Genomic DNA, 12,039 nt, shown 5'->3' with positions numbered 1-12,039 from the left:
CCACTGTGGGAGGCATCACACCCTCATGATAGTAGTCCTGGAGTGATACAGCACTGAAACAGGCCCTTCGGCCCACCAAGTCTGTGCCGACCAACAACCATCTATCTATGCTAATCCTACATTAATCCCATATTCCCTACCATATTGGTTGTGGAAATTTCATGCTGGCTTATTGGTTAATTTTTAAACCTGTGATCGATAGATTCTTATTGTCCAAATTTATTATGAGATAAGGGGCAAAGGCAGGATATATGGTGTAAGTCAGATCACAGATCAGCCATGATCTCATTGAATGCCGGAACATGGTTGTGGCGTTAAATTGCATCCTTCTCTTCCAATATCCCCTGTTAAATATCCTCCTTTCCCTGTCAGTCACCCAGTCAGTCTGTGTCTCCTGTTTCTCTCTTTCTGTCTCCCTCTGTGTCTGTTTCGGACAGTGTAGAGTGAGATTCACTCTGTATCCACCCCATGATGTTCCTGCCCTCGGAGTGTGTGATGGGACAGCGTAGAGGGAAATTTACTCTGTGTCAAACCCAACATTGTGCTTCGCTTGGGAATGTTTAATGGGACAGTGTAGCTGGAGCTTTACTGTGTATCCCTGGAATTTGGAAGGTTTTGGGGTTATTTTGTGAATGTTTTGAAGATAATAAGGAAATAATAGGAAAACTGAGAAGAGACGGTGGTATTCCCCACGGCTTTGCATTAGGACCACTGATCTTTTTGATATATATCAATGACTTGGACTTGGGCTTACAGGGCATAACTTCAACATTGTGCCATCTGCAATGTAATAATCAGCGAAGGGACTAGTAGTATACTTCAAGAGGATAGAGGCAGTCTGGTGAAATGGTCGGACACATGGCAGGTTAACTTCAATGCTGAGAAATGTAAAATGATGCATTTTGGAAGGAAAGCTGTGGAGAAGCGATATAAACTAATTGGTACAATGTTAAAATGGGTGCAGGGATAGAGAGAGCTGGGATTTCATTTTTGTCACTTTTTATATCTTAAAGGTTCAATTTGGGGCTTGCAATCTCTAAGTTGAATTTAGCTGCATTCTGAAAAGTGTTAGCAAACAAGTTGGGAAATGTGTCAAAAGCTGTTTCCATTCAGACATTCCTGCAGTGTGGAAGTGTGAGCAATCTTTGCAGAGACAAGAAATAGGGGTGTTTGAATGGACCTGCAGCTTTTGGTTGAAACAATAAGGTGAGAATTGGAATTGTGCCCCTTGCAGACACATCGAACTGAAGGTATTTACAGAACACCACATGAAGTAGCTTACCAATGTCTGACAAACATCAAAGACTTCAGACAGATGGAAGAAGAGGAGAAGGGAACAATCTACAAAACCTGAGACAGTCAGACAACAGAAGTAGGAAAATGAATCTGTTTTTCTGGGTTTTAATTTGAAGGCCTGATCTGATGATTGAAAAAGCAGGAGTTCAACTCCCGCACTGGGCTGTTGTGAATTTGAATTCTGTTTTTTCTTCAACAAAACATAGATCTGGAATTAAAAAAACATCTGGAACGGAATGATTCACTCCTGTCTACTGCTGCAAAGCCCGTGTGTGTCTCAGTTTTTCTGTATTTATTAACGATTTAAGATGATAGTGTAGAATGCAACAGACCCAAGTTGCCAATGACACAAAAATAGGCAGCATTGTAAGCAGTGTAGCTGGAAGCATCAAACTGCAAAGAGATATTAATATCTTAAATAAATGGGCAAAACTGTGGTGGATAGATTTCAATGTCAACAAAAAACCTCGGACAGAGTACTTTATAAATGGTGAAAAGATGGAGGTCCAAAGAAACTTCTGGGGTCCGTGTCCATTTGAGTGCAGTGTAGATTTACCAGAATCATAACTGGACTCCAAGGGTTAAGTTACGAGGTGATGTGACACAAAGTAGGGATTTATTGCCTGGAATTTAGGAGGATCAAGGTGATTTGTTCAAAGCTGTTGAGATGGTAAGGGGTGTAGTTTGGGGGAAACTATATTGGCAGCTTGGAACATAGGAGCAGGAGTAGGCCATTCCGCCCATCAAGTCTGCTCCGCCATTCAATACTATCATGGCTGATCACCCACATCTATGTCTTTTTTCTCAGACTGAGCTTCCACAGCCCACTGGGGAGAGAATTCCACAGATTCACAGCCATCTGAGCAAAGACATTTCTCCTCTCTGCCCTTAATGGCTTCCCCCTTATTTTGAAATGGTGTCCCCTGGTTCTGGACTCCCGAGCCAAAGGAGACATCTTACCTGCATCAAATCTGTCTATCCCTTGTAGTATTTTGTATGTTTCAATAAGATCACATCTCATTCTTCTGAACTCCAATGAGTATCGTCACAACCTGTTCAACCATTCCTCATAAGACAACCCCTTCATCCCAGGAATCATCCGAGTAAACCTTCTCTGAACTGGTTCCACTACATCCAGGCCTGACCATTTATCCTCTTTCAAAGATGCCAAACACCTTACTATTTCCCCTCACTCTGTTTATCCCATCCAATATTTCACACACCTCCTCTTTAACTACAATGTCTGCATCGTTCCCCGTCTTTTATCTTTGGGGTCAGGAGGTTATGGGTCAATCCCAGTGTCTGTGACCCCTGACCCAGCACTGTGACCCCGAGGGGGGAGCAGGGGGAGGGTCAGTCCCAGCCACTTAAAGGGACCCCGCACCGACAGAACTGCTCTTTAGGTTTAAACCTTCGAGTGAGTCAATAGGAGTTTGAACAAGGATGGGAACAAAGTCTTTCTGAATCTTCCATTATTTATTTATTCATTGATGTCAATAAACAGCAAATTATCTGTCAAGACAAATTCACACAAGTAATATTGTGAATTCGGATTAATAATTTTAAAGGAGAACCTGTTGTTAATTAATTCCATTTCATTTGTCAAAAATATCATCAGGACCTTGTTTAGTTCAGGATATAATATTAATAAATCCCTGAGGAAGACTGGAGGAGGCTGGTCGGACTCTCGAGCCTGTCCTACCTCTTTGAGACATTTTCCTCCTCACCCTCTCCCTTACTGTATCTCTCTCTCTCTCTGTCCCTCAGCCAGACTCTCTCTCGCTCCTCCTTACCCGTTACTCTCCCTCCCTCACTCTGTCTTTATCTATCTCTCTCTCACCCCGTCTCTCTCTCTCTCTCTCCCTCACCCCATCTCTGTATCTTTCTTTTTCTCTCTCTCATTAACCCCATCTCTCTCTCTCTCCCTCACCCCATCTCTCTATCTCTTTCTCTCAGAAGAGAACCGTAGAATGATTGAGTGCTATAACACAGGAGGAGTTGATAGGATCAGTAATCTTAAAGGAGAAACTATTGGAAATTAATTCCATTTTATTTGCCAAAAATATCATCACGACCTTGTTTATTTCAGGGTGTAATAGAAATAAAGCTCTTCGGAAGTCAGCAGGAGGCCGTTCGGCCGCAAGAGCCTGTTCCATCCCTTTGGGATGTTTTATTCCTCTCCCTCTCCGTGTGTGAATCTCTCGCTCGTTCCCTCACCCTGTGCCCTCTCCCTCAGCCCATCTTTCTCTCCCTCGCCCGATATGTATCTGTATCTCACTCCCTCTCTCTTTCTTTCTCTACCTCTCCCTCTCTCTCTATTTCTCAGAAGATGACCATAGAATCATAGTGTACTATAACACAATAGGAAGCGATTCGACCCATTGAATCTGTGCAGTCTCTTTTGAAGAACAGTCCAGTTAGTCGCACTCTCCCGCTCTATCCCTATCACTTCAATTTTTTTCTGTCATTGACTGTCCATATCTTGTCTTGGGAATGCAGCATATAGCACATTCCATAGCGATGTCTGTGAAGTGTTTATTTGTACAAGTGAATTGACCATTTAATATTTTTTGATTTACTAAACCCTTGTGTTCCCACAAAGATCAAGCGAGCAAATTCAACATGTCCACTTTGACTTCATCCCATTGTGTCTTATGTACATTCTCACAGAATAGCAGGTATAACTGTAGTCATAGTATTCAACTGAACATTGACCAGTTTCATTGTTATTTCAGTCCATATTTGCAGTACACACGGTACCTCACTGTTGTAATATGTTCACATAGTGTCTATTCATCCACTGGGGCAAACTCGCTCAACACTCTCACTAAACACTGAAGCATTCCAGAATGTGAGGCTCACAAATTCAACACAAGTTTCCTTTTGTTGATTCTCCCTGGCCTGTTCTGATTCTCTGAGGTATTGCTGATACTTTACCTCCACATGAGCAGTCGTCTAATCCCGTGTGCCTGTGTTGTTCCCAAACAGGGAATCCGCTTACATTAAGGCAAGTGATACAGTAGCGTCTCAATGACTGAGGCCGGTGAGACTTGAGCCTGAGCCAGGCATAGTGAGTGACCCGGGTTAATCCGACTCTCCAGGAAAAAGGTGGTAGTAGTTTGGAACGTGTCTTCTGCATATGCACATTGATGCAAAATCAATTGTCGTTTTTAAATTGAAGATTGATCTCATCAAATGCCTTTTTACAAATTGAAATATTCTTCTTTCGCTCTCTGTCCCTGAGTCACTCTGTTTCTCTGTTTGTGTGTGTTTCTCTGTGTGTGTCGATCCCTGTTTCTCTCTCCTCTCTCAGACCCTTGGTAAAACTCAATATACATCAGTTTGCCATTTTAAGTCAGCTGCTTTTGGTTTCAACACATCTGTAGAGGTTGCACTTCCTTATGCAGGCTGGTAAGAAACCTGTATTCCGCAGTTGGCTCCCATGTTCCCGTGAAAATTTAGATGTTGTGCGTGTTCAGTTTTTTTTCCATCAGCTGCCCCTTGAAATTATTGAAGAATCTTTGAAGACTTCTGCTATGTATTGTGGAACAGGATCTGTGTGGGACCTTTGAGGCTGCTGCACGCAGATTTGCAGGAACACTAACCGACACTCTCCCTCCCAATCTCTTCCTCTTTCTCTCTGGTGGTCTCTCCCCATTGCTATCATTCCCTCTCTCTATTACTCTCCATATCTATCCCTGTCTTTCTCACTGTAACTCTCTCTATCTGGATGGAGGAGGAGAAAGATAGACCTAAATAGAGGCAGATTGATGCTAAATCAATTGTTCATCTTAAAATCTAAGATTGACCTTCTGTAATGGAATTTGGAAATTGAAATATTCTTCTGACACTCTCTGTCCCTTGGGCACTCTGTGTGTGTGTCTCTCTGTCTGTGTCTGTCTGTCTGTGTCTGTCTGTGCCTGTTTCTCTCTCCTCTCTCAGAATCTCACTAAAACTCCACATTCATCAATTTGCCGTTTTAAGTTGGCTGGTTTGGTGATACCACAACTGCAGAGGTTACACTTCCTTATGCAGGCTGGTGAGAAACCCGTATCCCGCTATTTAACGACATATTCTGTATGTTTTGCATACTGTAATTGATTAATCCCTAATAATTGATGAAATCTGGCATTGATTACAGTTTGAAAGTCTCAAGGTTTACTTTCCTCCCAGGGCTGATTAAAAGTTCGAGTTTGCCTCAGTGTTTTGGAAATATCAAACGCTGATCCCTCACCCAGCAAAGTATTTTATATGATGGGACGCTGCAAATGTTCTTATACTCAGTACGCACTGAACCTTCATGTTGTAATAAGATGTTATAATCTCTATTCAGATAACTCTCATCCCACAGGGGCAAATTTCATTGGGTCGACATTCTGACCAAACACTAAAACATTACAGAAAGCGAGGCTCACAAATTCAACGCAAGTTTCCATTTCTGAGTCTCACTGGTCTGTTCTGATTATCTGTTGGGTGGCAGCAGCCTAGATTTTGTGTTCAGACCTGAACTCACAAACCTATATCTCAGAGGCAAGATTATTACCCACTGAGCGACAGCTGGCTCCAATGTTCACAGAAAATTTAGTTGTTGTGCACAGCAAATTTTTTTGTCCCGTGCGCAGCCCCTTTAAATTTTTGAAGAGTCTTTGAAAACGTGTGTAATTTATCACAGAACAGGACCTGCTGCTGCTGCACACAACTTTGCTGGAACACTGACCGACACTCTCCATCCCAATCTCTTCCTCTTTCTCTCTGGCATCCCCAATTTGAATCGTTCCAATATTGGCGGCCGTGTCTTCAAGCTGCCAAGGCCCTAACTCTGGAATTCCTTTCCTAAACCGCTCCATATTACGAACTCTCTTTCCTATTTGAAGACGCTCCCTCAAACCAACCTCTGACCATGTTTTTGGTCGTCTAGTCTAATATCTCCTGAAGTGAAACTGTGTCACATTTTAATTTTCATTATTCATTTGCTGGGCGTGTGCATTACTGGCCAGGCCAGCATTTATTGCCCATTCCTAATTGCCCTTGAGAAGGCGGTGTTGAGCCTCCTTCTTGAACCGCTGCAGTCCATGTGGGGTAGTTACACCCACAGTGCTGTTAGGAAGGGAGTTCCAGGATTTTGACCCAATCATAGTGAAGGAACGGTGATATAGTTCTAAGTGTGGATGATGTGTGACTTGAAGGGTGGTGTTCCCATATGTTTTTCCTGTTGTTTGCTCTCTCTCCCCCTCCTTCTTTCTAGACCTCCCTGTCCTCCTGTCCCGCTGTGTCACAAGAACCTAAGAACAGAAGAAAGTGGGTGCAGGAACAGAGAGACCTGGGGATATCTGTGCATAAATTGAAGGCGGCAGGGCTGGTTGAGAAAGTGTTTAAAAGGCATATGGGATCCAGGCTTTGTAAACAGAGGCTAAAAGTATAAAAGCAAGGAGGTTATGTTGAAGCTTTATAAAACACTGCTTCATCCTCAACTAGTATTGTATCCAATTCTGGACACTGTACTTTAGGAAGGATGTGGGGGCATTAGAGAGGGTGCAGAAAAGATTGACGAGCAAGGTTCCAGGGTTAAGGGACTTCAGTTACGTGGATATATTGGAGACGCTGGGGATGTTCTCCATAGCGAAGAGAAACTCGAGATTAGATTTGATAGAGGTGTTCAAAATCATGAGGGACAGAGTAGATGTTGGAGTCGGAATGCAGCACATAGGACGTTCCAGACTCATTTCTGTTCAGTGTTTACTTAAACAAGTGAATTGACCATTTAATATCTCCCTCAGCCCATGTCTGCATCTTTCTTTCTCTCTCTCTACTTCACCCCATCTCTCTCTCTCTCCCACACCCCATCTCTCTATCTCTTTTTCTCAGAAGAGGACCATAGAATGATCGAGTGCTAAAATACTGGAGGAGGCAATAGGATCAGTAATCTTAAAGGAGAAACTATCGTAAATTAATTCACTTTTATTTGCCAAAAATATCATCACGACCTTGTTTATTTCAGGGTGTAATAGAAATAAAGCTCTGAGGAAGGCAGCAGGAGGCCGTTCGGCCCCTCTAGCCTGTTCCATCCCTTTGGCATGTTTTATTCCTTTCCCTCTCCCTCAGCCCATCTCTCTCTCCCTCGCCTGATCTCTGTATCTCTCTCTCTCTCTCTCTACCTCATACCATCTCTCTCTCTCTCAGAAGATGACCATCGAATCATAGTGTACTATAACACAGTAGGAGGTGTTACGATCCATTGAATCTGTGCAGTCTCTTTTGAAGACCAGTCCAGTTAGTCGCACTCTCCCGCTCTTCCCCCATCACTTCATTTTTTTCTGTCATTGATGTCCATATCTTGTCTTGGGAATGCAGCATATAGCACATTCCATAGCGATGTCTGTGAAGTGTTTATTTGTAAAAGTGAATTGATCATTTAATATTTTTTAACTAACTTAACCCTTGTGTTCCCACAAAGATCAAGCGAGCAAATTCAACAGGTGACACTTCGACTTCATCCTATGGTGTCTTATGTACATTCTCACAGGATAGCAGGTATAACTGTAGTCATAGTATTCAACAGAACATTGAGCAGTTACATTGTTATTTCAGTCCATATTTAAAGTACACACGGTACCTTACTGTTGTAATAAGTTCACATAGTATCTATTCATCCCACTGGGGCAAAATGTCACTGGCTCAGCATTCTCACTAAACACTGAAGTATTCCAGAATGTGAGGCTCACCAATTCAAAACAAGTTTCCTTTTTTGATTCTCCTTGGCCTGTTATCATTCTCTGAAGGATTACTGATGCTTATCCTCCACATGAGCAGTCGTCCTCATCCCGTGTGCCTGTCCTGTTCCCAAACCCGGCATCCGATTACATTAAGGTGAGTGGACAGATCCCTCACCCCAGTGTTGTACTGAGGGCGACAAACACTCTCACACCCCCGGGGTCACAAAGCACACCAATTTTCGAGCCCAGGAAGGACGTATTCATCGCCCCCAGCCACGAGAGTGGAACAAAGGTCCACAAGCTCATACTCTATCCCTGGTCGAGTGCTTAGTTTGTATCAGAGCATACCTCTGAGTGTGGTACTGAGGAACCCGCACTGGCACTCATTTCCCGGCCTGGCGCTGCGCTGCTCTGATCCCTCACACTTCAGTGTGGTACTGAGGCCCAAACGCAGACAGTTAATCCGATGCTGACCTAATAGGCTTGCACACGTCTGAGAATGGTACTGAAAACTTCACACTCACATTTAATCCCATGGCTAATACTGAGCTAGACTGATCAGTCACCCCCATTGTGGTACTGAGGCCCACTCAATCATACTGAATGCTCAGCATACTGCTGAACCAGTTTTACCTTAAACCCCTGATTGTGGTGTTGAGGACCACATACGCATCCCATTCTGCAACCTGGTGCTGAGCTACCCTGATCACACAACCCAAATTTTGGTACAGAGTACCAGACATTCACATTCAATTCCCAGCCTAGTGCAGGGCATGGAAACTCCAGATAGTGCAGCGATAGTCTAATCCATTAACTGTCGAATGTGGTGCTGCGGCGCATCCATTCATTTTATTCGTTCATGGGAAATGGGTGTCGCTGGCAAGGACAGCATTTATTGCATAGCATCAATTGTACTGAAGAAGGTGGTGGTGAGGCACCTTCTTGAAATGCTGCAGTCCACGTGGGTAGGAACACCCATAGTGTTGTTAGAAAGGAAGTTCCAGGACTTTGCCCCAACGATAGTGTAGGAACGGCGATATAGGATGGCGTGTGGTTTGGAAGGGAATTTGCAAGCTGTGGTGTTCTCATGCATTTGCTGAACTTGTCCTTCTAGGTGGTCGACGTTGCGGGTTTGGAAGATGCCGTCTAATGAGCCTTGGTGGGTTGCTGCAGTGCATCTTGTGGGTGGTAGGCACTGCTACCATTGTGCGTAGGTGGTGGAGAGTGTGCATTTTGAGGTGGCTAATGGTGTGCCAATAAAGCTGGCTGCTTTTCCCTGGATGTTGTCGAGGTTCTTGAGTGCTTTGGAGCTGCAGGCAAGTGGACGTATTGCATCACATTCCTGATTTGTGCCTTGTGGATGGTAAGCAGGCTTTGGGGAGCAAGGAGGTGAGTTGTATGCCACAGGATTCCTAACGTGTAACCTGTTCTGTCGTCAAGGTATTTATATGGCTACTCCAGTTCAGTCTCCGGTCAATGGTAACACAGTGTGTTGATAGGAGGACATTCAGCGACTGTAATGCCATTGAATGTCAAGGGAAGATGGTTAGATTCGTTCTTATTTGAGATAGTCATTGCCTGACACTTGTGTGGCACGAATGTTATTTGCCACTTATCAGTCCAAACCTGGATATTGTCCAGGTCCTGCTGCATTTCAACATGGACTTCTTCAGTATCTAGAGAATTGTGAATGGTGCTGAATATGACACAATCTTCCAAAAACATCCCTACTTCTGACCTGATGTTTGAAGAAAGATCATTGATGAGGTAGCTGAAGATGGTTGGACCTTGGACACTCTTCTGAGGAACTCCTGTAGTGATGTCCTGGAGCTGAGGTCATTGACCTACAACAACCACAGTCATCATCCTTTGTGCTAGTTATGACTCCAACCAGGGGAGATTTTCCCCTGATTCATATTGACTCCAGTTTTCCCAGGGCTCCTCGATGCCATACTCAGTCAAATGTTGCCTTGATGTCAAGCACAGTCACTCTAAGCTCACCTTTTGCATTCAGCTCCTGTGTCTTTATTTGTACCAAGGCTGTAATGAGGTTGGGAGCTGAGTGACGCTGTCGGAACCCAAACTCAGCATCACTGAGCAAGTGCTAAGCAGTGCCACTTGATAGCACTGCCGATGACACCTTCCTCACTTCAGTAATGATTGAGAGTAGAAAGCTGGGGCAGAAATTGCCAGGGTTGGATTTGTTCTGAATTTATATACAGGGCATACCTGTGCAATTTTCCACATTGCTGGGTAAATGCCAATTTTCACATATTTATAATAAATGCAATGTCTTGTGTTGAGCCAGTTTTCTCCTTGAACACCAGTTTTGCATTGAGGATCATACAATCAATCTCATCCTAATGATGAACCAGTTTTATACTAACCGCTTCCAAGTGTGGTACTGAGGCCCACATATTCAAACTCAATCCCCAGCCTAATGCTAATGGAATCTGTTCCATCACACTCAAATGCTGTACCAAGGCCTACACAACCACCCTCATTCCCATTAGCTGATATCCTGGAGATACAGATTTAAGGTTTTGATCAAGAGATGGAGAAGGGATTTTAGGAAGAACTTTCTTACACTGCGAGTGGTATTGACCTGGAACTCGCTGCCTATGAGAGTGTTCGAAACAGAGGCAATCAAATACTTCAGAATGATATTGGATAGGACTTGAAGGGAACAAACCTGCAGGGTTAACGGATTGGGTGGGGGAATGAAAGTGACTAATTACTCTAACAGGATCTGTCAAAGACAAATTTATAGCTGCGATGGCCCAGTGTATTCCCAGGCCCTCTGTTTAACGTTATGATTGCCCGGTATACCCGTAAGCTACCAAGTTTAAAGGTGTGAATGCCCAGGATTCCCTTCAGGTCCTCTGTTTAAATTTGGGACTCTTCAGGTTTTCCCCTTGTTCTTGTGTTAAAGTTATGACTTTTTAGGTTTTAAGACTCCCTGTATAAACTAATTAATGTGCAACTTCGCCATAGCTGGAAGAGGCATTGCAGAAGATGAACTCATTCCTGTCTAGGGAGAACTAGGGGTTGCTGGAGCTCATGTTTTTCGCTGCCTGGGAGAGGGAGGGGCGAACCGATTAATAATTTAGATAGTCTTCATCAGTATTGACTATCACATTACATCTTCTAATTAAAGATTAGTTTCCGTTCTTATTGAGTGACCTTTATTCTGTGTCTGATTCAATAATGCAACAAATTCAACAACAGCAGGTACAGCACGGGTAAGATACAGAGTACAGCTCCCCATATAATGTCCTATCAAACAGTTCCATGACATGTGCTGCATGGGTTATATACAGAGCAAACCTCCCTCCACATTGTCATATGAACCAGTGCAGGTGGAGCACGGGTTAGTTATAAAGTCAGGCTCCCTCTGCATCCTTCTGTACAAACACGTAGGGTGGATACAGTGACACTGGTGTAGAGGGAAAAGATTAGTCTCGGATGCAAGAGCACAGCAAGACGCAGAGCGTGGATAAAGGAGCAGCCCAGAGAGCAAGACCACACTGAGAGAGGCAAGGCAGATAAACGAGAGACCCAGAGAGTGAGAGCACAGCCAGATCGATGGACAAGAAAAAAAGAGTGGCCCAGAGAGCGAGAGCATGACAACACTGTTCAGGCGTGGGGGGGGGGGGGGGGTGGGGAAGCTCTAGGAATGGTTCATGAAAGACCGACCGTATTTGGCAAAAATAGAAACATCAGGATAAGGCATCAGAGGAAGGAAGGCAAATTGTTGGTCTCTATTTCTCGTTTTCCCACTAAAGAATTCCATTCTTTCAAATTAGGAGCCAGGAAATGAATAACCCCAATTAGAGTGAGTATACCTGTGATTACATTTATACAACTCGTAGCACAATGTAGGTCCAGAGGCATTAATTATAATTAATAGTTGATGCACGGTCGGTCCCAACTGAATTCCGAACGAGTGAGTAGAGTGTGTTTATCTAAATTTTAGAATCGCATCTGCGTCCTGTTTCTTGCAATGCCCCATGTGGGTCTTCCAGGAAAT

The sequence above is a fragment of the Heterodontus francisci genome, chromosome 28, assembly GCF_036365525.1.
Source record: "Heterodontus francisci isolate sHetFra1 chromosome 28, sHetFra1.hap1, whole genome shotgun sequence".
Lineage (NCBI taxonomy): Eukaryota > Metazoa > Chordata > Chondrichthyes > Heterodontiformes > Heterodontidae > Heterodontus > Heterodontus francisci.
The sequence above is the reverse complement of the archived record's forward strand: the minus strand, read 5'-3'. Positions refer to the sequence as shown.